This window comes from Struthio camelus, chromosome W (genome assembly GCF_040807025.1).
Source record: "Struthio camelus isolate bStrCam1 chromosome W, bStrCam1.hap1, whole genome shotgun sequence".
NCBI classification, from domain to species: Eukaryota; Metazoa; Chordata; class Aves; order Struthioniformes; family Struthionidae; genus Struthio; species Struthio camelus.
In genome coordinates this window covers 50,899,411-50,922,562 of record NC_090981.1, presented here as the reverse complement: position 1 = coordinate 50,922,562, position 23,152 = coordinate 50,899,411, and the positions used below count along the sequence as shown (strand labels likewise).

At 37.6% G+C, this 23,152-nt stretch overlaps 1 long non-coding RNA gene across 2 annotated transcripts in view; it reads right to left on the bottom strand.

Annotated features, from left to right (window-relative positions):
* LOC104146837 (uncharacterized) overlaps positions 1-23,152 on the bottom strand; it is a 120,832-nt gene that overhangs the window by 57,601 nt on the left and 40,079 nt on the right. For both annotated transcript variants that reach the window (XR_694780.2, XR_694779.2), the window contains exon 2: positions 126-334. This is a non-coding gene — a long non-coding RNA (uncharacterized lncRNA). The remainder of the gene's footprint in view (positions 1-125; positions 335-23,152) is intronic.

Here is a 23,152-nt window from a genome sequence, read left to right as displayed (position 1 = left end):
GCCATCTGCCGCCCTAACAATGAGTTTTCAGGGTAAACTCAGGATATGTGGGTAATTCAGGCACACAGAGGATGGCATTTCCCCATGCTGGAGAGGAAAAAGTGAAAAAAGAAAAATAAAGATACCTTTTTCATCATTCAAGAAGCCCAATGCTCCTTCGGCTCATTATGGATTTGACAGTTTCATTTCAGAGTGAGAAGAATCACTGGAAGATGGACAATGTATCAGCAGGGACATAATTGTAGGGAATATCTTGAAGTATCCACAGTATTCACATAGGCTGTCCTCCGTTTCATTGTCTCAGCAGACTGGTATTTCCTTTTGGTAGCTAACCCTGCACAGATTACAAGAGTGAGGACAAAATGAGAAATTATTTGGCTCATAATTCTGTTTCCGTGAAAGCATGAGCCTAATGGTATCTGAATCCTAAACCTGCTTCTTTTTTTAAAGGTTAATTTTTAGGTGCTTCTTCTCTTTTGCTAGAGGAGGGTTTGGCTAGAGGTTGGGTTTTGTTCCTTTTAACTAAATACATTTCATAATACACACTAATTGCCGAGGAATTAGGATGTAAGAACTACTGGGAATTAGCCTTCTTATTTATAGTTCTAAATAGTTGCTACATCCTGTTTCAACATGCTTCTGAGTTAAATCCAGAAAGAGGCTACAGTTTTACAAATTGTCATTTTCTCATTTCATTCTCTTCTGAACAAGCAACAAAGACTAAGGCAGAATTCTGACTTCTTATTTTGCATGTTGTTTATATATGTTTAGAGACCCAGCTAACTACAAAACAAATTAAAGTACATAAAGTAAGAACCTGGACTGATGAGGAAATAAATAAATCCAGACACAAAGTCTGTGACTGCACTACTTGGCAGTTTGTTATATCAGAAATAGCAACTGAGAAAAAAAATAGCTATGTTATCATGTAGCTAATGCACCAGAATGTCAAAATACCTGTATATTAATTCACAGAATCAGAGAATCACAGAATGGTTGAGGTTGGAAAGGACCTCTGGAGATCATCTAGTCCAACCCCCTTGTTCAAGCAGCATCACCTAGAGCGTATTACCCAGGAATATGTCCAGACAGCTTTTGAATATCTCCAAGGAAGAAGATTCTACATCCTCTCTGGGAAACCTGTTTCTGTTAATTGTTAGGTGGAAAGAGAAATTACAATTGGGGTTTATTTCATCCTTATGGTTATGTGAATCACTGACAAGGTAAATATCTAAAAATAATAATAGAACCACAGTGAAACTGCAATGTAATTATACGGTAATGGAGATCAATGGCACACACTTGTCCTTCTGGGACTTATTCCCAAGTCCTTTTCTCATGATTACACATATGCCTCCACTTCTGTGCCTGCTTGTGCAAATTCAGTGTAGTCAAAGGAATTTAGTCTCTTCAGTGAGTGATGGCACAATTCATAAGCATTTCATTGGCTCTGTGCATGTATAACAATACAAAGGGAGGGAGAGATGATCCAGGACAGACAGTGATCAGGAGAAGGTTGGTGCCACTGCTATCTGCTGCATGTCCTACATCAGAGCTCAACGTCTTCGTGGAAAAAGTCCTTTGGAAGTAGATGGTAGATCAGATTAATTCCTCTAGCAAGGTGCCTGAGGACCTCAGCCTGTAAGATGAGTATCCTTGCTTCAAAGAGCACTCCAGTTTCTAAGACAGTGGACAGGCAGAATTCCTGAAATATTCCATCACCTAAAAATATAGTTATAGCTCTACTGTCCTATCAGTAGGTTTGCTTAGATCCTGGCCAGAGTCACCTGCCAGGATGACTCCTGGCACATCCACACCTGCAAATTTTTATGCTAGAGAAGAGGAGCATCAGTGGTGAAGCTATATGCAAGTCTGTCACATATCCCTTTAATTTTGCTCAAATTTGGATAAAACTCAGACACAGACTGAACTTGTGCATCTGAGACATAGCTATGTTTCACCACAGTAGAGGAGTTAGGAACTAATGACGCAGTAGATTAAATCCTAACTCATTCCTCAGGTTAGCTTGTGTAGTTTCTGTGATGGCTACCCAAGAAGTAAGAAAATAAATTGAAATAAAACCCATACATACTTCCTTTTTAAATTTGTATTTTATTATGGCATTAGCAACTCAGGTGATATGGTCAGAATATTTCTGAGATCTCTTCATCTACTCTGAGGGTGACAAGACATGTTAATACAGCTATGTACAAATTAATACAGCTCTGTATGAATTTTGAACAAAATGGCATACTATGAATATACTGAGATTTTTTTTCATATTGCTAAAATAAAAAGTAATCAGTGCAAAAAAAGGGATGTGTGCATTTCTTTGACACGCCAACATCTGAACATATACAAAATGCAAACACTTGAGAAATATGAATGAAAATGACTCTAAAGTGAAAGGAGAAATAATCAAGATCTTGGGTCTACTTTCTAAGCTAAATAACACATAGAAAAAATAAATACTAAGATAGATGGAAAAAAATTAGATTTTCATTTTTTTCCCCCATATTCATTCTAAATACCATGGGTACAGAAATAAACGCACAACTATTTATGGACAAAGTCCTTCAGAGATGTTGAGCATTGTTGGCCTGATACACCTACACTGACAGTCTGGTCTTTTTATACCTTCTTCATATGTTATCATTGCAATAAAGACTGCAAAATATTTAAAAACTAGACTGAAATAAGGTTAGAAGCATAGTCATAAAGTATGGAATTTTGGAGCACTTGGCCTCCTCCATCACCAGATTAAAAAAAAAAATGCAGGTCTTCCTGGTGTCTGCTTTCACCAAGGTTTGGTGCTACTGATCTAGCTAAAATAATGTATATTGCTTTTTCTATAAGTTTTAGAAATCAAGTTTTGGAAACCAAACTTCTAGGCATTGTTAAAAATTCCTAGAAAGTATACAATATTCCTTGCTGATTTATTTTTTATATTTAATATGTAATTTACAAAGTATCAGGACAGAGCTGAACTTAGAATACAAATAAGGGTATTATCATGAGCAACCATAAATGATCGATCTTCCCTTTGTATAAAGGTTTTCTATTGCTATTGTTAATGAGTTTTGTAAAGTTAAGACTCTAATCACACTTTCTCCAATTGAATTCACAGGCCCATCTGAGGATTGTATTTTGTAGTGTTTTTTTTATCACAAGCCTCAGTCACAATCACACCAATTGATTCAGCCCAGAACAAACATACACAACAGAAAATTTACAGCTCAATTTCTTTTAGCCACAACAATCTTCTATTTGTTCATCTTGACACCTAAAAAGATTTAAAAGCCAAACAGCATACTGAATGTACTTGATAACGCTTTTGATGAACTTAGCTCTTCTAAATTGAAGATACGACTGCGATACAGTGATAGAAAGTAAAAGAGAGAGAGGAATACAAACAACAACTATCTTTCTTGTTCTTTCGCTGCTGCAGGAATAGTTAAGGTACACATATCCACTGCTCAACAGCAAAAATAGTGCTGCAGTAAAAAGTTGTTCATCTGCCCACATCACAAAACTGTACTGCAAATTGCCTTCTCTTTCTCCATTTCCCTGCCCCTAAAGAAGAAAAAAGAACCAAGAAGATGAAAACTGGAAAGGGAAACAGAAAAAAACCCATCTTTAGTATGAAAGTTTGTTCAGGCTCAACTGCATGAACATAAGTCAGATAATTGAGGTGAGAAATAAGCCAGTGACAGCAGTAAGTGAAGAGAAACCATGGAGAACTTCAGGCTTAGGAAGATCTGAATTACCCTGCAGATAAGCCGAAGCGGCTCTCAGCGTCGCAGGCCGGTGGCACTGTGTGCACTAAAAGACCTTCTCTGGCACAGACAAGCAATGCCAAAATAGAAGCACAAATTCAGAGTAGAAGCAGCACACTAAGAGTAAAACAGGTATGCTGTAACTGTCTCCAAGGCGGTAGACGTGATATTTCTAGAGAAATAAAATCAAGGAATGTTAATGAACCACTTACAGGTAGTCTAAGCTGTAATATTTTACAATGCTCTCCATCAATTTAAAACAAATTACAACATTTAAACTTGGCATATACTTTCTACATTCCTCAGGATTTCAGAATATTAATACAGGGTTGTGCTCTGAAATCACTTGCTGACTTCTGATACGTATTAAAGTGAAGTTATCACTGATTTCAGTTGGACAGGGAAAGGACTGAGGTATTTGTACCTTCTATTGACTCTCACTTTCTTTTCTGTGCCAAAATAAGATTCCAGGATTTGGTTTATTAAAACTATTCCATTAATGCGCAGGAATGTGTTAGGAGCTCAGAACAAGAATTTCTGTGTGAAATTATAAGCCATATGCTATACAGAAGGTCAGACTAAATTATCATAATAGGCCCTTTCGGGTCTTAAGATATATGAATAATTGGCATTTCTGTCCTAGCATAGACTGCTTCTTCATCTAGTCATCATCATATTTCCAGTAGATGCCAGTACCTAAGATTTCAGTGGAAATCAAATCCCCGTTCACCCTTCCAACGTACACAGATAATTACATGATGAAAGAAGGACTTCTTCTCAACTCTTGTAAGCTATCATATTATAAATAAAGGTAAGATACTTGTTTTCTTTCTGCTGTAATAATGTTTTACCTATTAAAAATGTATCATGGATGTATTATACTTCATAAGTTATTAACACATGCAGCTAGATCCAATAACCATTTACTAGACATTAGTGAGGCATTTATGAACTAAACCTTAATTTGAAGTTTTGTGATGAAAGAAACTCTTAAGCAGCAAGGTAGCCAAGAAAAGTTCATCCACACTTTGCATTACACTCCCACATACTCATATCAGATCACAGTCACACAGAAATGGCAGCCTGAATCTGAAGAAGGATGCCTTCCTTACATACCACAGTGTTAGAAAAGCCCAAACTAAGTAATAATGTGTGGCTTTGCTGTAAATATTTGTGTGCTGAAATACCCTTTCATTTTCACTCCATCTTTTTCTTCAGTGTCAGGGTGCTGCCATATCACAACCTCAAGATGAAGTATAAAAAAGCCACATGCTGAAGTGAATTTTAGCATTTACAAAAATATAGGCCTTGCAGTGATACAGCAAGATATCCATGACCATAACATAGGCCAGGAAAAGGCATGGGGTGAACTGACCACACTAACCAATGGAACAGGCAGAAAAGTAGTCAGCCAAACTAGATAGGCCATCTTTCACCCAGATGCAACCTCTTACCGGTTTTTCAAGATAAATTCAGGATGGGTGACTAGCTGTGCACAAACCTCAGTTAATTCTGGCAGCGTGTCTCAATGCCAGGGACTGAAAATGGTATGAACCTGACAAGCTTGTTCTAGTTGCACAACTCCAGACATCAGAGTTGCAGTGCAGAGATTCCTTCTTTTTTCCCTGCATTTTTACCCACCTCTGCAGAAACTGCTGCTATTCTCTGAGGGAGAGTCCATTCTCCATAGTCCCGAAGGAACCGCTGCCACACCTTCTCTCTTAGAAACTCTAATATTTTACTCTTTGTTTTCCTGTTTCTCTTAAAGCAGCTCTATTCAGACCAAAAGTGGAAGCTCCTTACACCCAGAATGCAAACTTTGGTTATAATTAGAATTGCTGCATTCACTTCTCTACCATTTTTGCTGGATCCATTGGAAAATCAGTGATCTAGAAACCACAGCTAAGCTAAGCTATCAGGTGTCAGGAAATGTAATTGGACTGACACCTGCACACAACAGAGACTGGAAGATAGGGAAGAGATGGGGGCAGCCATCTGGACAGGGAGTGCCATTTCATTCTGGGTATAAAAGCCTGTGACACTAAGTCACACTAACAGTTTCTCAATGTGTAAAAGTTGGTGTGATCTGACTTTTAATTTCCAAACTTTCTGATTTCACATGTTTATAATTATTGTAAAGAGGATACCTAATTTCTATAGAATTAGGAAAGATACAGCAGCAGTCAACTGTGAGAATTTACAGCACTATAGGCTCCTTAATATCCTCTGTGCACATCCAAACGTGTATTATAGGGTTGTAAACACTCCTTTGTGCAAGCAGGGTGATGATGACAAAAAGGAAGGGAGCATCGCAGGAACATATACCTACAAACCCAAAGCTACACTTCATTAACCTGCAATAATATATACACCTCTTTCATCAGAAACGTGGGCTTATAACCTCTATTTTTTTTTTCTAAAAGAGTATGGAAACCAAACCTTTACCGGTGGATGCTAATGATACTAAAACGTCTCATTTTCTCCCAAAATCTATTAAGAACTGTGAAATTACTGCAATTTAAATAGACGGATTTGACAGCCTCCCTTTTTTCCCCCTTGGGCGGCATGATACAAATAAAACTTGGGTTATCCATTTAAAATTTATTTATTTATTGTGTGTGTGCTGTGTGTGTGCGTGTGTGTGTGTGTGTGTGTGTGTGTGTGTGCGCCCGCGCCTGTGTACATCATTTCTTTATTTGATACATATTCTAATAGTGTTTTAAGAGTTTTTATAATTTTTATGGCAAAGGTTGGTAGTGAGTCCTCAGAATTCAACATTTTGAAAAAATTAAATATGAAAACATCAATATTTTGTCTGTACACACATATAGATCAACATATACACATATACACTCATACAGACCAAATCCATATTTGCATAATCTTCTTTTCCGAGCCATGAGGAAAGCATAGGTTTACTAAGAGTGAACATATTTAAAAGTGATTTAATAGTGATGTATGCAATTTGTATACTGATAAATTAGTTCAAACCAGATGACTGTAAACTGCATTTTAGCATGAAAAGTAGCCTGCTAATATTTAAGAAAGCATAAAGTAAAGTATATATTCTTTCCAACAGCAAGAAAAGTAATTCTGCATTCCAACGCACCCAAACTGAGCCAGACCACATCGGTGTAAAGCACCTCCAAATAATCCACTCTAACAAGTGCGTACAATGAGTCATTGACCTGATCATCTTATAAATCCATATGTGCTAATGGAGAAAAAAGACTGGGATTTAGCTGGGGAAGTGAGAGAGATGGCCAAGAAAGCACAGCTGCATGAAATATGTGATAGGGAGTCTTGGTCTATTCTGCAAACCACAGAATCAGTGCGGTTTCTTTCCCTTTCAGTCCAGTATTCTGGGAGACCTGCCAAATGCAAAAAGAACTGTAGCATGACAGCACTGTTGACTAGAAAGGAGGAAGACAACTAAAATGAAAAGGGTTTTCTCCCTGAGAGGGAAATCTGGGGAGCAAGATCTTACTGGTAAGGTCATCGAATGACTGACGAAATTATTTGGGCCAATAAATAGCACCTCCCTTCCCAAATAGCAACTGGGGAAAGGATTCCATTTCCTCTCCACTAAACAATGGTCAGAACTGTTGATTATTTAGGCTCTGTCCTGGAAACAAGATTTGGCAAAAATAATTTTGGAGAGGAAAAGCTTGGGATAACGCTCTGAAATAAAGATAGCCAGGTGCTGGAAGGAGTACTTCAGGCAAATGACCTGGGAACAAGCTGAATTTGGGGTGAACGGCTGCATCATTGATGAAGAGTCAGGGATGGACTGTGTGATGGATAGACCTCTTGATTTAGAGTTGTTATGTGTGGATACACTATGTGTGAGTGAATAGACACCTCATTTTAGTGGTGGCAATCCTCTGCATAGAAAAGAAGGAGCTTTTGCAGAATGATGTTGATGATTAGATGCTCAGAGAGGCTGCAGTCCCAAAAGAAGTACAGGATGAAATTTGCATAATTGAACTCACCAGCAAAAAACAGATGATTATTTTCAGTAGAGGAATGGAGACAGTGGCTTCATTCAAAAGAAAGAAGGGCAAAATGCCTGAAACAGATTGGACAACATATAGGCCGCAAGACTTACTGCAATTTCTACAGCATTTCTCTTCCCAGATGGCAACCTGGGAAGCAACTGCACTTCCTCCACACTAAGCACTGATGAGAACTGTCAATTATTTAGGCCCTGGCCTGGAACCAGGATTTGGCCAAAAATAAGTCACAAAAGTAACAATGGAAAATAAATGCTATTAAATAGTCATGCTGTTATGTCTATTAAAGAGATTACTAGATCCTGTAAGAAGGTAATTTGGAAAACATGGTAAACGTTAATTTATTTTAAGTTTTTTGCATATACGAGGGGAAGATCTCCTTTTTTTCAGTATTTTTTTCACCCCTTACTGCCAAGCCAAGGGCTGAATCACAGCTCTATAACAAATTGTGCAGCACTGTAAGATTTGAATCTGCAAACACCATTCCAGAAGCACCTAGTATGTGCATAAATCAGTTTTTTCCCTTAAATGAAAACAACCTTCTCTGCTTCACTTATAAAGTTGCATTCTGCAAAGCAGGATTTGGGGAGAATTCATCTGCTAATAAATATAAGAAATATTGTATTACAAAAATAACATGAGTGTAAGCTTTTTATTGACAAATACTACACTGGCCACAGTTATTCTTTGAAGAAAAAATCAGAATACCTTTTCATAATAATTTTTCAATAACTATATTTTAAATAACTGCCAGAATTCTAATTTTTTAAATGTAATTACTGGAAGTATGTGATTAGAAACAAATCTACTGTCTTGAAAGAACGAACTCTGATTTAAAATAAACTTAATATGGAAGGAAATTGAGAGTTGTACCATTATACTTGGTTTCAAGAATGCTCACAAGTGTTCCTCACTCACAGTTTCTAGTTACTAAGTCAGTGAAAAGGGTAACAGCATCCTAAGAGAGAGAGAGCATATTCTCTGCATGTACCAATGACATTGGAAACAGCAGCGTGCAAAATTTTTCAAACTGTTGTTGAAAAAATTCCAGGTACTTTTTCTCCAATTAACGATTGGGAAGTTTTTATATAAATTGTGAGGGTCGGGGTCAGACCTGAACTCAGATGTTTGTTTGGCATTTTGGAGGATCCCAGGTAGCACATGGTGAGGGTGGTAGGTGAACCACAGTGGCAGCACCACTTGGAGCAGAAGTGCTGGGAGAGGGAGGGAAGAAGAGGGTAGGATAGAACTGCAGGAGACCTTGAAGACGGGAGCTTCTGACAATCCTTCTTGAATAGGAAACTTTTCTAAGAGTACAAGGCTATTTTTTTCTGTAGTGCTTGTCAGTGGAAATACCAAACACATTTTTAGCAGTAATACATTGACTAAATAACTCAGTCACCAATCTCAGTTATTTATTTCCAGTTGTATAACAACAGGCAGTGCTCTTATCTTTACTTAATTAGCTTCGATTTCTAATGTTAAATTCCTGCATTAGATTAAAAAGGCCATGGCAAGCCACATGCTGTCTGTAAATAAGATGAGTCTGTTGTGAAAGGTTCATATTCAAATGCACACTGTTGATGACTAGGAAAGCTACGGGTAATCAAGGCTGTAAATCTGTCATTGTGACATACGAGTAATGCTTAGCAACACACTTAGTACAAGGGCAAACATGAAAGTGGAGAACTTGAAGATGTACATTGTGAAGAAAACAAGCAAATAATTCCAATCATAAGTTGGAGAGGTTTCCTTAGTTTAGGGCAGTTAAACCCTGAATGCAAAGACTACTAACTTGTATTCAGTACAGATCCTGAAAAAACCTCGTTCTGTTATTAACTATTTGCCTGTTGAGAATCACTGTTAAAACTGCTATCGCTAGATAATTATCACATCAGAATGTGCAAAAATTTCAGTTAGACAGGTTGGACAGATCCTGAAAGATATTTTGTATCTGAAAATCTTTGCAAATGGAAAAAGGGAATTTGATACCATGATATTCATGACTCCTTTTTATTTGTGTCATGTATACACCTAGGCTGGGAGAATTTTGTTGCATGCTCCATTTTTGTGTCTGAGAACTGATATCTAGTTCTGCCAATTCTACTCGTTTTTAAAGAGCTGGATACTTGTTCACAAATTGCTCAAGACTGGTATGACTTTCGTCAGTGTTTTATAGTCCAGATAAAGCTAAGACCTGAAGAGGGGTAGTTGGAAAGGCCAGCCCAGACCCCTGTCCTGTGCATGCCACATAACTGCAATTATACATTTATGTGAAGTTATGTTCAGTGCCTGAATGAACCACATCATAGTGTAATCTCTGTTAAATAAAGAAGAGAAAACTAAAACTTGTGCCAAGTGAAAACCTGTTGCCGTTCTGCAACATGCAGCTACTATGGGCCTTCCACAAAAGATTAGGAAGCAGCTATGATTCATTTGGCTTTTGCAGTTCTGTAGACAAAAGGAAGAAACACCTATCTAGCATTCTTTTTCCAGCTTTTGAGTTACTTGAGGAGAGTAAAGGAAATGTCTGCGCTTTCAACAAACAGCCCCCGTGATTTGAAGACTATACTCCACTCATACAATTCTCTAAAAATGCAGCATTGGTATTCACATTGAGGAGAGTGCATGGAAAGAGTTGTCATTGGAATATTATGAATAAATACTTCTGTAGTGACTATTTTGGCTGCCTCTGATGATTCAGTAAACTGATGGACGTGTAGAGAACAAGAAATCGGCCAAAGTCATAGGAGATCTGTTCTCAAGATTCCTAAATGGACAAAGGGGGCATGAATTTCTTTAGAGCAAATAAACATATAAAATTTCCACCATTCCAAGCATCCAAACAAATCAGATTATATTTTTTGTGCGCATTTGTAAAGGCAGTGGTATTGTAGGCTGAGCTTTTGGGACAACCTTACTGAGATTAACTCAGCTTTAACTAAATTATCTCAGATCTGACAATCAATGATCTCCCATCTCTGCGCATCTGTCTGAGAAAAGTACTTTACTATCACCAAATGTTATGCTAGCCTGTCCTGAGACTCTGAGTCTACATAAGTGATACTGATGTTTACAATGCACTTGCTTCTCTGAGACAGCTGCTAAGGAGTGACAAGATGGATCAAAGCTCTGCAGAAGTTCTTCAGGTAATGTTTCTAATCACAGCCTATTAAAAGAAACAAAATCCTAACTGACTCATGGAGCAAGTGACCTGTAAATGATGCCGTCTCATAAACTCCATGGGCAGTTCCCTGTTTGCCACACACCTTTTGCTTCAGAAAATGTAGGTCAAATAGCTTTTCCTTTTTTTTTCTAGCAGATTAAATTGGGTCATGTTCCTAGAGAAGTGGGTCATTTTTCCCTATAAATAAACAGTTTCATGCCTGCACATCTTTAGTTCAAAGGCTCTATTGTTTGTACTTAAAACTGCATGAATTTTTTGCTTAGCCAAGAGGCAGTGATTTTAGCTTGACCCAGTAAGACATATGATGTTTTTCAGTACATTACAGTGAAAAGTGTCCCTTTTCTGTCTCCCCATCAAAACACTGACTGGGCACAAAATCCTTAGCCAGTATTGATTGATTTGCTCCACTGACTTCAACAGAGCTGTTTTGATTTATATCATGGGGAATCCAGGCTAAAAAAGATCAGTATCCAGCACATAACATAGAAAAGTTTTTGCTGATTTTCATTGTCTAACACACCACAAAAGATTTTTCTCATGTCTGTTCAAGTGAAAATAAGGACCTTTAGGAGGAGAACATGATGCAACTCTCTGATAATAACCTGTAATAGAAAGCCTGTCTTTAAAGGTTTCAGGCCAAATAAATGATTCAGCAGGCTAGTTGATTTACAAAAGATAGTTTAGTTAATTGTTATGACAAAAATAAATATCTAAGAATGCAATCATCTTCGCTCCTGTTTTTTTTCAGTAATTAGGCTTATGAATGTTGTTACCATTCATGTCACTATGAATAAAAACATGAGAACTCCAATATTGTTCAATATTGCTCATATAGGTTTCCAAGGAACCACATACTTTCTAATGTCCATAAATACAGTCACTTAATGTTCACATCTGTGAACATCTGTGAACATTAAGTGAGGTCATGTTAGGTCACTTTTTTCAAAAATTCTTTGTTTATTTTTCTTTTCTTTAGTTCATAATTTTATTCTAATTTCTACAACACACTCTTCTTTGTCTTGCAAGCCTTTCACTGTAAGTACTGCACAAAACCTAACTCATACGTTTTTTAATTTTGAATTGCCTTGTGCTCAGACTGACCTTACATCCCTGTGCCTTAACAAACCCGAAAATATCTACTGTCTTTAGCAGTTAAATTTCAAAACTCAAATTTGGTCTTTTGTGTTTTTTTGGAAGCAGATCTTTGAATAGAGATAGATTTGCCCTTGCTGGTTTGGAAGTTCTTTAATATGTCCTAGAACTTCCCAGCTTCAGAGACACTCAAGAGGTATCAAACCACATTTTAAAGAGAAATGAAAACTACAGCCATGAAGGCACTTCTAGGCTTACTAAGATTTTGTCATAGAAGCCTTGATATCTTTGGCAGTATGAACAATATGAAACTTCTACCTTTGGAGATATTTTCTAAATTAATTTGAAAAAACTTCCAACAACTGTGCTGTGTCCCTTGAGTGATTTTGCTCTTAGAGAGTTCCCTTAGCTACTGTAATGAACAGGAAAACGGTAACTGACATCAGTGAACCTCTGCTTCTAAAATGTCTCTGAAGTTTAAAAAAAAAAAACCGTAACAGTAAATTTTGTTCTGTACCAGAAGAAAATGACGGAAGAGTATCAGAATATCTAGTCTAACTTCAAATGAGAAAATGAGTCATTTTCCAGATTGGTCTTACAATACTGACAATCTTATTCTGGTGATTTTTATTCCATTTATTTATATGGGAAAGAGGAAAAATGATCTGGCAACATCAGATGTAGTTTGTGCAGATTAGATTCAACAGGACTCATTTTTCAAGAGGAAGGCAGAACATATACTGCAGAGATCTGAACTGTGAGGCTTCATACATTCACCTGCAAATGCAGACCTGTATTCTCAGATGCCCTCAGACCTGACAAGTGTTTTTAGTGACATACTCACCATTCTCTATTTTGAAAATATGGTTCTACATTACTATAGAATGGATTTCGCAATTTTCTCTTAAGAGTAGTGGACACTCTCATATCAAGGCTACATAACATATTAGATATTTACATAAAATAAATGAGCCAAAGAAATCAAATCTCATTCCAAAAGTATGTGAATCAATATTTTTATCTGAAAAATTCTTATTATATAAACACTGTTGGGAATAAATGTACCAGTAAAGAGATGGTCAGTACCAATATCAGAAAAACAAACAAACAAAAACCTGCACACAAAAAAAAAGAGAGGAAAGTTGCTCAGTCCTAAAAGCTAGCACTAGATTGTTTTCAGAACTCAGGGGTTGCATTCACCTAATCAGGTAGCAACTAGCAGATTGAAAGTGTACTGAGATGAAGATACAAGCTTTTCAACTGCATGCAGGGATACACAATGACAACAGTTAGAGGAAGAAGAAGGAAAGGTAAAATGTATCAAAATGGTAAACCAAGATTTGGCTAAGATTTCTTTCTTTTCTTTGATGATGTTTTATCAGAAAAAGAAAAATAAGTGTTGAAAACTCACTTCAGGACTGAGTGTAGCTAGGAATGAAAGAACGTAATAGTGAGAGAGAAAAGAGCTAAAAAGAGGGACTGAATTTGATATACTTATGAAATTTTAAAAAGAATTTAAGAGAATTCTTTGTAAATGGCAGATAATGCAGCATGATGGGAACTGAAGGGTACAGGAACACATATGCAAAAAGATAAGTCATGAGTTTGTCTTCCCTTGTGCTTTCAAAACTGAAACAATAAAGGTAATAATCAAAGTAATCTCAGGACACGGTGCGAAAAGGAAAAGGAATAAAAAGCAGAGGAACTGTATAAATAATTATTAGGCAAGAAGAGACTGAGATATCCAAGGAGCAGATTGGGGTGAGCTCACAAACCTGGAACAAAAATTTCAAAGCCAGTAGGAAGAGGAAGATGGCATAAGAGACAAGAATACTGCTGGCAATGCAAGAAATTGAAGAGCTGGTGTAGGAGTGATACCATAACTGTAACTACATTCTTAATTCTGAAAACACATAGAATTATGCACTTGACTTGGTAATCCTGGTGAGGCCTGAGCCCCTAACAACTTTATAAAGCCCCATGTTGACCAAGAACACCATTAACCAAAACCAGGTTATGAAAATGATACTGAATCTCTATTTAACAGCCTGTCATAAAATTCATTTTATTCATACTTTTAGTCAACAGTCTTATCATGCTTTTACAAACAGTGTGATCAATATGAGCATTATATCCACCCTACAGTTGCACCCACCTCTTCAAAAGCTTCATAAATCATCAACTTTTATAACTTCTTGATTACCTCCTAATGTTCATACAAAACAAGGATAAAAACAAAAATCACCCTCTGATGAAAGCATGCTGAGCACTTGAAAAACTTTTATTAAATGATATCCAGTTAGCAACACCCTGTTGGGCCATCACTGTGTACTGATGATTATGGAGTGCTCTTTCGCATAAACTGAATAAATCTCATAAATTGTTGATGGAGGTACTTTGAAATATCAGCTATTGACCAACTTTACCCCAGTAACAGAAGAAAATTGATTTAGTTTGCCTCTCTTCTAAGAAATTTTATCCCTAGCCTGGGGCTTGGGGATTGTACAGCAAACAGATCAATCCTATGTACTTTCAAGGACTGGAAAAAACTGTTCACTCCGTGTTTGGGTTTTCTGAAAGGTCTGCATCTTGATACCTGATTTAGTGATGCTTGCCCACAATATGACAAGGAACAGGGATGGGAGTAACCCATCTTTAATATCACTGAGAGTTCAGACAGGGATGATTAAAGCTAAAATTGTCAGGCCAGTTTGTATGAGGAGTTTGGGTCTACAGCAAACATATAATTGAATTCCACTGCCTCTCCAGCCACAGTTCTCCTTGTCTCCTTCCTATTCTGCCTAGACTTTTCCAGTGAGTGTGCAGAGATGACGGGCATGCTGCCCATGAAACATATGTAATCCCTGGGCATACAGGCAGGCTTCTTGGGCAGTGCCGCTACATCCAGATTCCAGCCTGAGGACAGACTAAAGGCAAATTAGAACTGTAAAAGAGATATTAAGACCTGAAACACTCTGGGTTGCTGTTCCACCTCTGCTCTGTAGACTTCTGCAAGGTCTGCCTTGTAGATTTCTTCCACAGTACTTTCTGAGCTTGCAAAAGGTATGGGAAATATGTTTGTTTGCCCACAGCCTTCAGTGAATTTAAGTGTTACCACCATTTTTACCCCAGTCACCGTTAGATCACTTTTAAATTACTCCTGCACATCAAAGACTGGAATGCCTCTGGAGCTCTTCAGGCGATTACGTCCACTCTTTCTCATCTCTGTGATGCAGCTTTGTTAACATACTTTGTCACATTTATAGAAAGAAAATCCACAGACAAATACTGCTAATGGCAAATATTATTGCTGTGGGGAGATAACTAAACAAAAACAAGTAAATTCAAGTGCAACAAGGAGTCCTACATCCTGTTAATGTTGTCTTTGCAGTAACATGACACATTTCAGGAATATAGAAGGACAGGTCTTTCAAACACTAACTCTATAAGCACATGTGACAAGGATCGGTGGCTTCCTTAGGACTTCCAGTGCACCTGAAATATGTATGCAAGACAGGCAAAAAGAAGGAAGTTTTAACACCAGTGCCAATAGTCAGTTTTGATACCTTACTTTAATGCCACTATCTATGAGACTAAATTCATAGCTCTGAGCTAGGTGCATAGAGATCTTAGGAAGAATTGTTTTCCTTATAGCACAATCCATAGAAGTTAATTTATCCAGTGGAGAGTGTCCTATACTAGGCAATGAGAAACACTTTAATAAATCCCGAAATGAATGAGATGCGCGTTGCAGCCTATCATGGCTCTTTATTAAACCAGACATGGCCCTGCCTAGAGACTTGGGACTGTTGCTATCTCACTAAGCTTGTGGTTTCCCTTAAGCTCACATCTTATCATAGAGGGTCAAATAGATTCGAATTCAGTACTTCATGCCTGTGAATATAGAGAAGCTTGACTCTCACAATTACCTTCAACTTAACTATATGTATATACAGATCATTGATCCTACTGAAACTTCTATGGAAGTCACACTATCTGGTATTACAAGGTGTTTCATTCACTTGGGTAACAGATTTAAATAAAGTGGCATCTCCAGTACATATTATCTGTTTCACTCTTTCTCAATCTACATCAAAGGAGTTCTCATTTAATCAAAACAATTCAAAATTGGAAAAGGTCTTTGCCTGCCTTCCTACCAGGCAGTTAACATCCAAAAACTCTACATCCCCAATAAAATACACCAGGAAAGCAAAACAGCCCTTCTTTTCCTTAGGAGTTCCCTGCTAAGGGAGTAACCCAGCAAATAATTTGTTTTAAATTGTTTGTCCTCCTTGAGCTAAGTTTGTCTACCTGGCAAGTAATCCTCATAAAAAACGCACCAGGTGGCTTAGGACAGCCTTTTCTTAAAGGCATGAAAGGGCAGACTACAGAAGAGCTGTAGTCCGTTCAGCAGGCTCTGAATACTCTTTCCTGAATCCTGTCACCATACTCTTTCTCCAGAAACAATGCTAAGACTGTGAGTGAGACTGTGGAGACGTAAACTGACTGTCAGTCAGTAAACTGCTATGAATGGACACTAAGGGAAGGATTCTCACATAGTTATATAGATATACTGTTAACAGAAATGGAAAACAAATGTTTCACTGACTTGAAGGCAAACAGATTTGATTATGAACATATATAGAAGGTGGAAGGACACGGTACAAAAAGGTACTAGTCATTTTTCATACTACAGTTGCAGTCTGGGAGAAAGCAGACAACTACTGAACAGAGGCAGAAAGCGTCTTCTTCCCAGTACAATCCTGTCAATAGGACAGCATGCTATTGCCATGGAAATTCTGCATTTTCTTTCCTCTTCTCTTAGTGAGATTTCTATTTATTTCTTTGAATGCAGCACTAGGTCTTAGGCCACATTTCTTCAATCATTTGTACAAGCCTACGCCTAGTCTTTGTTATCCATGGAGAGGCCATAGTATCACGTTCCCAGGAGGATGGCAGTGAAGGAATACAAGGTTTCAGATTTAGCAGGAGGCCCAGGCGTATGGGGAGAGCATGAATATATCTGCTGCAATTTTGTTGTTGCTTGCTACAAATCCACTCATCCTTTCTATTCCTTATTGTGAGCCTGGAAGGAATGGAAGCCCAACAGTTTTCAGTGTGCCCACAATATAGGAGCAAGAAGATTCAAGTTATCAGTTTGCTTGAATACAGTTAAAAGTTGGCTAATAATTTACAGCTAGGTACAATTGGCAGGCCCTGAAAAGATGGATTTTACTAATGAAAAATGCATACCTAAGCCATTTTTTACAGGTATTGATTATAACCGAACAAGGGCATTTCTTCTTTCTTTACTGTGTCTACTTTCAATTAAGCTAGTTTAAACTCAGTATCAGTTTTAAGAGCTTTTCATGGAAAAGAACAAAATAGAATTAAATTTTTGTAGTTTACATCCAAAAAACAATAACAATGCTCAATCTAATCTGATTTAAACTTCCTCACTTGCAAATGCTGGCTTTTATGTTTTGGAAAATGTATTAGGCTATCACATTTTAAAAGCATTAGTCAACTATGGTTTACGACATTAATCTCATGAGCCAATCTAGAGATGATGTTTTGCCTGAATACTCTTGCTGTAGTTCTTGCACAGAGTATATAATTGTTAAATCATTCCCTCTCTTTCTTGCACCAGCTGGCTGGAGATAAGCACATGCCTGTTTACTCCAAGCAATTTTTCAAAACTGTACACAGACATCCGTATACATATACAAATCCCTTTAATGGGTAACAATGTATGCATGCACCTCCTACATACTCCTTAGTAAAAGGTTCCCCTCTTTAACTGAAGATTGCTCTGATGAAGAAAAACTAAACAACAAAAAGTAGGCCGCTTGTGTGATGCTGTTTTTCAAATATAAGAGGAGTGTGGGTCACACTGCTCATGTCCAGATACTAGCTTCCCAGTACTTATGACTGCTTTGGGCACAGGCCAGCGGGTTCATGTCTGAATTTCCTCCACGCTCAGGAATTCTAGCATCAATAGTTTCCTTTCCATTTTCCTTTAGTTCTCAAAAAAGCACCATTTCATTAGGTATCGCACAGGAAATAGGACATAACTTCATGCCTTTCAGAAATAACCCTAAAGGCAGAACAAATACTCTTCCAATTACCCCTGTAGTAAAACTTAACTGTGGGATTACTATGTACCGTATGTATGTACAATGAACTGTCTGTTTCACTTGCCTTCTTAGCATGGGTTCTCATTCTCAAAATTACTCAGAGCTGGTCATTTTAGCAAGTAAGTTACTCTCTATCAGGCTTGCAGACGGTGACATGTAAATACAGCTTGAAGTGTTTTGATCTGTTATTCCACTCATCCTTACAGCAGAATGAGAGTGCTAAAGGGAAAGGTGTCAGGTCAGTGCAGAATTCAAAAGAATCAGTATGAAACTGCATCAGAGAAGTGTGATGCTTAGTCATATGGACTTCTTTCAGTGTGCACATGACGTTTGCACGCTGAATTCATATTGGGAAAGACGTTGACTAATATTTTGTAAATATTCCAAAAACTAACTCCAGTTTAATTTATTGCACAGGGAACACATTCATGAGGGGACAAAACATTTTCTCAAAGTCCTTGCTTGGCACAGTACAAGCTAAAAATATAAAGACAGCTTCAAAGGTCAATACTTCCATCTTGTGGCTAATGAAGAAAATGCATGTCTAAATATGTAGACAGAAGATAAACGAAAAATTGACTTGAATTTTTCCTCCATGCCACAATTAAAAATTGGGTGTTAGAACTGCCCATGTTTCAAACAAGGAAGGAAGCTGAATTTTTTTTTAATCAACAGTTAGTCACAAGACACGGAGTTTCTGTGATGAAATCCTAATTGTAGGATGATGGGAGGATGAAATCCTCTTTTATCACACTCTGAATTCAAAGGCTGCTGAATGACAGCAGAAATATGATGGAAGTCCACAGACTAAAGGGTAGTAGGTAGCACTGGTAGCACTGGCAGCTAATGATACACGATGGAGTATAAAGAAACATTCCACTCATGGCACCTGGATGTAATTGTTCGAAGTGTGAACTCTGCTACTCTGTAAGCTTCAGAAGCAGAGGAAAATCCCTTTTTCCTAGGTCTTCCAAAGGATTTTTTCTTTTTTCATTAGCTGATTTGTATAAGGCTGAAATGAAGAGCACATGGCTGGATGTGCCTCGTTAAAGGATCTAACCTGAAAGGTACCCATATATCCTAGTCACTTACACAAATCATTGCTGAATAAACTTGTTTCTTCTGTCACTTCAGTGTGTCCATACAGGTCCTAACAAAGTATGTGTCCTGATCCTAGATTAGTGTCTCAAACTAAAAACAGGGATAACATGTACCAATATCAATATCAAGGTATGTGTATTTCTGCCCTGAATTGAAACTTATCTGGAAGACACTGATAGCGCAGTTTGGAATTTTCTCTGTAACACAGCAACTTGCTTTAATGGTTGCACAAAGCCAATTCCTGGGAAATGCCAAGCATACAGAAAATATGACTCTCACTGGAACCATGACTGGAAGCATGGTGATAAGGTTGAAATGGATGACAATATAATTATAGAGATGATGAGTCAGGTAGGATCATTTTAATGATGAGAATCAAATTTGGAAAGAAAAAAACCTTCTAAAAGAAGCTTGGAGACTTTATATATGCTGGGTCTACTCAGTATACAACTACATATATCCAATGATTTAGACTTTAGGGAGGATTCAGGCTTGATCTCCTATATGCTATGTTTTGTTCTTACCTTTCTACCCATGTGATTGAAGTGAGACCAAGGCACAATGACAGAATCCACTGACTTTGAACCTGGACTACCTAGAAATATAAGTGAACCCTGTATTTAGCAAATAGTTCTGTCTTACCAAAATGAAAAGGGTGAAATACACTGAGCTCTCCTGCAGCTTAACAGCATGGACAGGAGGTGACATAGGCCTTGAGAGCAAGCTCAGAGCTCAATAGACATTGTAGACGTAACATTTCTAGGCAGAAGATTTGTGAAGCATATCTTCGAAGATGACAACAACAGGACAGGAAGGAGTACTCTAACTGTTCGCTAACAAGCCATCTAGCAAAATGTCTCAACAAAAGTGTCAGGTTAAGACTCCTTAGAACCCCAGAATTAGAAATTATCAGGAGTTCTCTGTCTGCAAACTTTGCTCGTAAACCAGATCCCCAAAGCCATGTAAAGCTATGAGGGAGCACAAGACTGAAGTCAGGGCATGTCACACAGTATTGTGTGAATGAAACACAGTATTCAGAGGACATACACTGTAAAAAGAGAGTTAAACAAGAATAGTAACAACAAGAACAAAAACATCTTCAACTTTCTACACTACTCCATAAGTGCATAGACCAGTACACTCTGAATGGATTAGCAACTTCTGTTAGTGTTCCAGTTTGCTTGTATATTTTAGTTTGAGCGGACAAAAAGTAGTCCAAGTTCGCGAAAGAGCTGCTTCCTGCAGTCACTTATCAAAAACTGGGATTGGTAACAAATAATTTGGATTTGAGTGGTGTTCTTCATATCTGAACACAAGCCAGGAGTGTACCCTTGCAGCACGCAGAGTGAACATATACTAAGCTCCATTAGCAAAAGCATGGCCAACAAGTTGATGGAAGTGACTATGCTGCTCTGCTAGGCGCTTGTGAGGCTGCATCTGGAATACAAGGGTCAATTTTAGACTCCCCCCAGTACAAAGGAGATATTGACAGGCTTGAGAGAACCTGAAGGAGGGCCACTAAGATGGTCAGGGACTGGAGAGCATGTTGTAGGAGAAGATGCTGAGGCGTTTGATAGCCTGGAGAAGAGACCTAATTGTAGATCCACTACCTGAAGGCGCGCTCTAGCCTACTCTTATGAGCGACACACAGCATAAGAGATCAGAAGCTGCAACAATAGAAATTGCAATCGAACATGAAGAAAAAGTGCTTTTCCATGAGAGTGGTTGAGCACTGGAAGAGTTCACCCAGATAAGCTGTGGAGTTTCCGTTCTTGGAGGCTGCCAAAATTCAACTGCCTTGAGCCATCTGATCCAACATTGACATTAGCCCTACACTGAGCAAGAGGCTCAAGTAGATGATATGCAAAGGTCTCTTTCACTTAAATTTTTCTGAGCATGTATTTTAAGAGCTTAGCCACAATACCATAAGAAATACTGTAAACATAATAGAGTTTAAGCCACTTCAGGGAACACTGTAAGCAGAAGTCATTGGTTTGTCTAGAGGACAGAGCACCCACAAAGTCAATATTTGAACTACTTCCCACTGCTCTGCCAGCCTGACCTAGTCTCACATAAGATCATCACAAATCTCATCAGCCATATCCCATATGATAATATTAATCCAATATGATAAATGTCAATTGTATATTGAGGTTAAACACTTAGTTGCTGACTAATGTCTTAACAATTAAAAATTGGGGGTTTTTTGGCTGGTATAACTGTGAAATCTTATTTCCTAAGAATTTATGTTCTTCAATCCCTTGTGTCCTTCAACGCACAAGATACCTTTTATGATATACCTCACCAGAAAAGAAACAGCAGTAATGTTATTAGTCTGATATACTAGCTGGTGGCCATCTGCTGCCAGATAAAACATATTATTGCTGAGTTCTGCCTTCACTTTGCCTGTGAATGCAGTGTTCTAGGTCCCTCTTCTCCATCCGGCTGCTATACTAAAATTTATAGAAACATACTTATTGTTAAGACTTCTTCCCTTCTTTAAACGTGGTTGAAATTAGGTAGCTATATCAAATGTAGAAAGAGCATGTACTAGCAGACAAACTGTTGATGACACAAGGTTTGCTTTCTAGGCTAAATACAACTATATACATCAAATTGAATAGCAGCATGCATGCAGTAAAGACAGAATAGCTGGGAAGAAATTCTCAGCCCTTTTTTTATTTTCTATTAAAATTAGAACAAAAAGCAATTCTGCCATGAAATGGAATTTCTGAAAATGTTACTTCGGGTCAGTCAGATTTTATTTATCTTTTCTTTCAAGTGGCAAGGAATTTGAACTGAAAATAGTTAGGTAAAATTGAAAGACAAGAAAAAAGTCAAAATGTTTTAACTTTCTTCAAGGAATTTTATTCAAAGTTTTTAATGCCAGATTGATACAATCCTACAGAAAATATAGATTTTGATGAAAAGCACTTCCTATAGGAAAACTTTACATCAGAAAAACATTGTCCTGCTGTAGTGTGCAGCAGATGAATAGATTTCTCTGGACATAACTGTTGCTATTAGAGGTAGCAAGCATGCTATATCTATAGCGGAGTGCAATAGATACAATGGTTTTCAGTCCGAGGCAGCTCCTGAGCTCACATCTTCAAAATCTATGTGCATGACTTTCTATTCTGCCTATTGTTAAAATATAGATACCAAGTGGGGATATACACAATCGCCAAATTGTCACACCACTGCTTCCTACAAGTACAGAATTGCAATAGACTTTCTGTCTGATGAATGGTGTTTTTAACTCCTTATGCTAAGAACAGAAATTGAATTGCTAAGTAAATCCATAAGGTTTCAGATCTCTGAGTGCAGCATGAATTCTACTTTACTAAACAGGAGTGTTTATACTGATATACAGTGTTAAAATAACTACATTACAGAGGGTTATATTTATCATAGAGAGCCAGATTTTGCTTCCATGCAACACATAAAAACAAAACTGATTCACCTGCCTTCTGCTTATCAACTATGAAATCTTGGTCTTAAATAAGCTCTTTTGCCTCTCCTCCCCCCCTTTTTTGATAGATATCTAAATCTAACTCTTCATATTCATGGCTCTGTGTTTGTTAACAGTAATGAAAAAGGAAACAAGATCTTTTGGGAGTGATTCATTTCACCTAACTTTAGATATCTAGAATGTAACATCTGAGACTATCCTTGTAGGCTCTGTATATAGTCAGTAGAGCAAAACAGACACTTTGAAGACATGACTCATTCAACCAATTGTAGGCAATCTGTTTTAGGATGACATAAACCATTGCTTTCCTCTGTGGCCATTTCACAGAGTTCAGAGTACCTTTGATGCAAAAATCTACCTATACCCAGATGGAC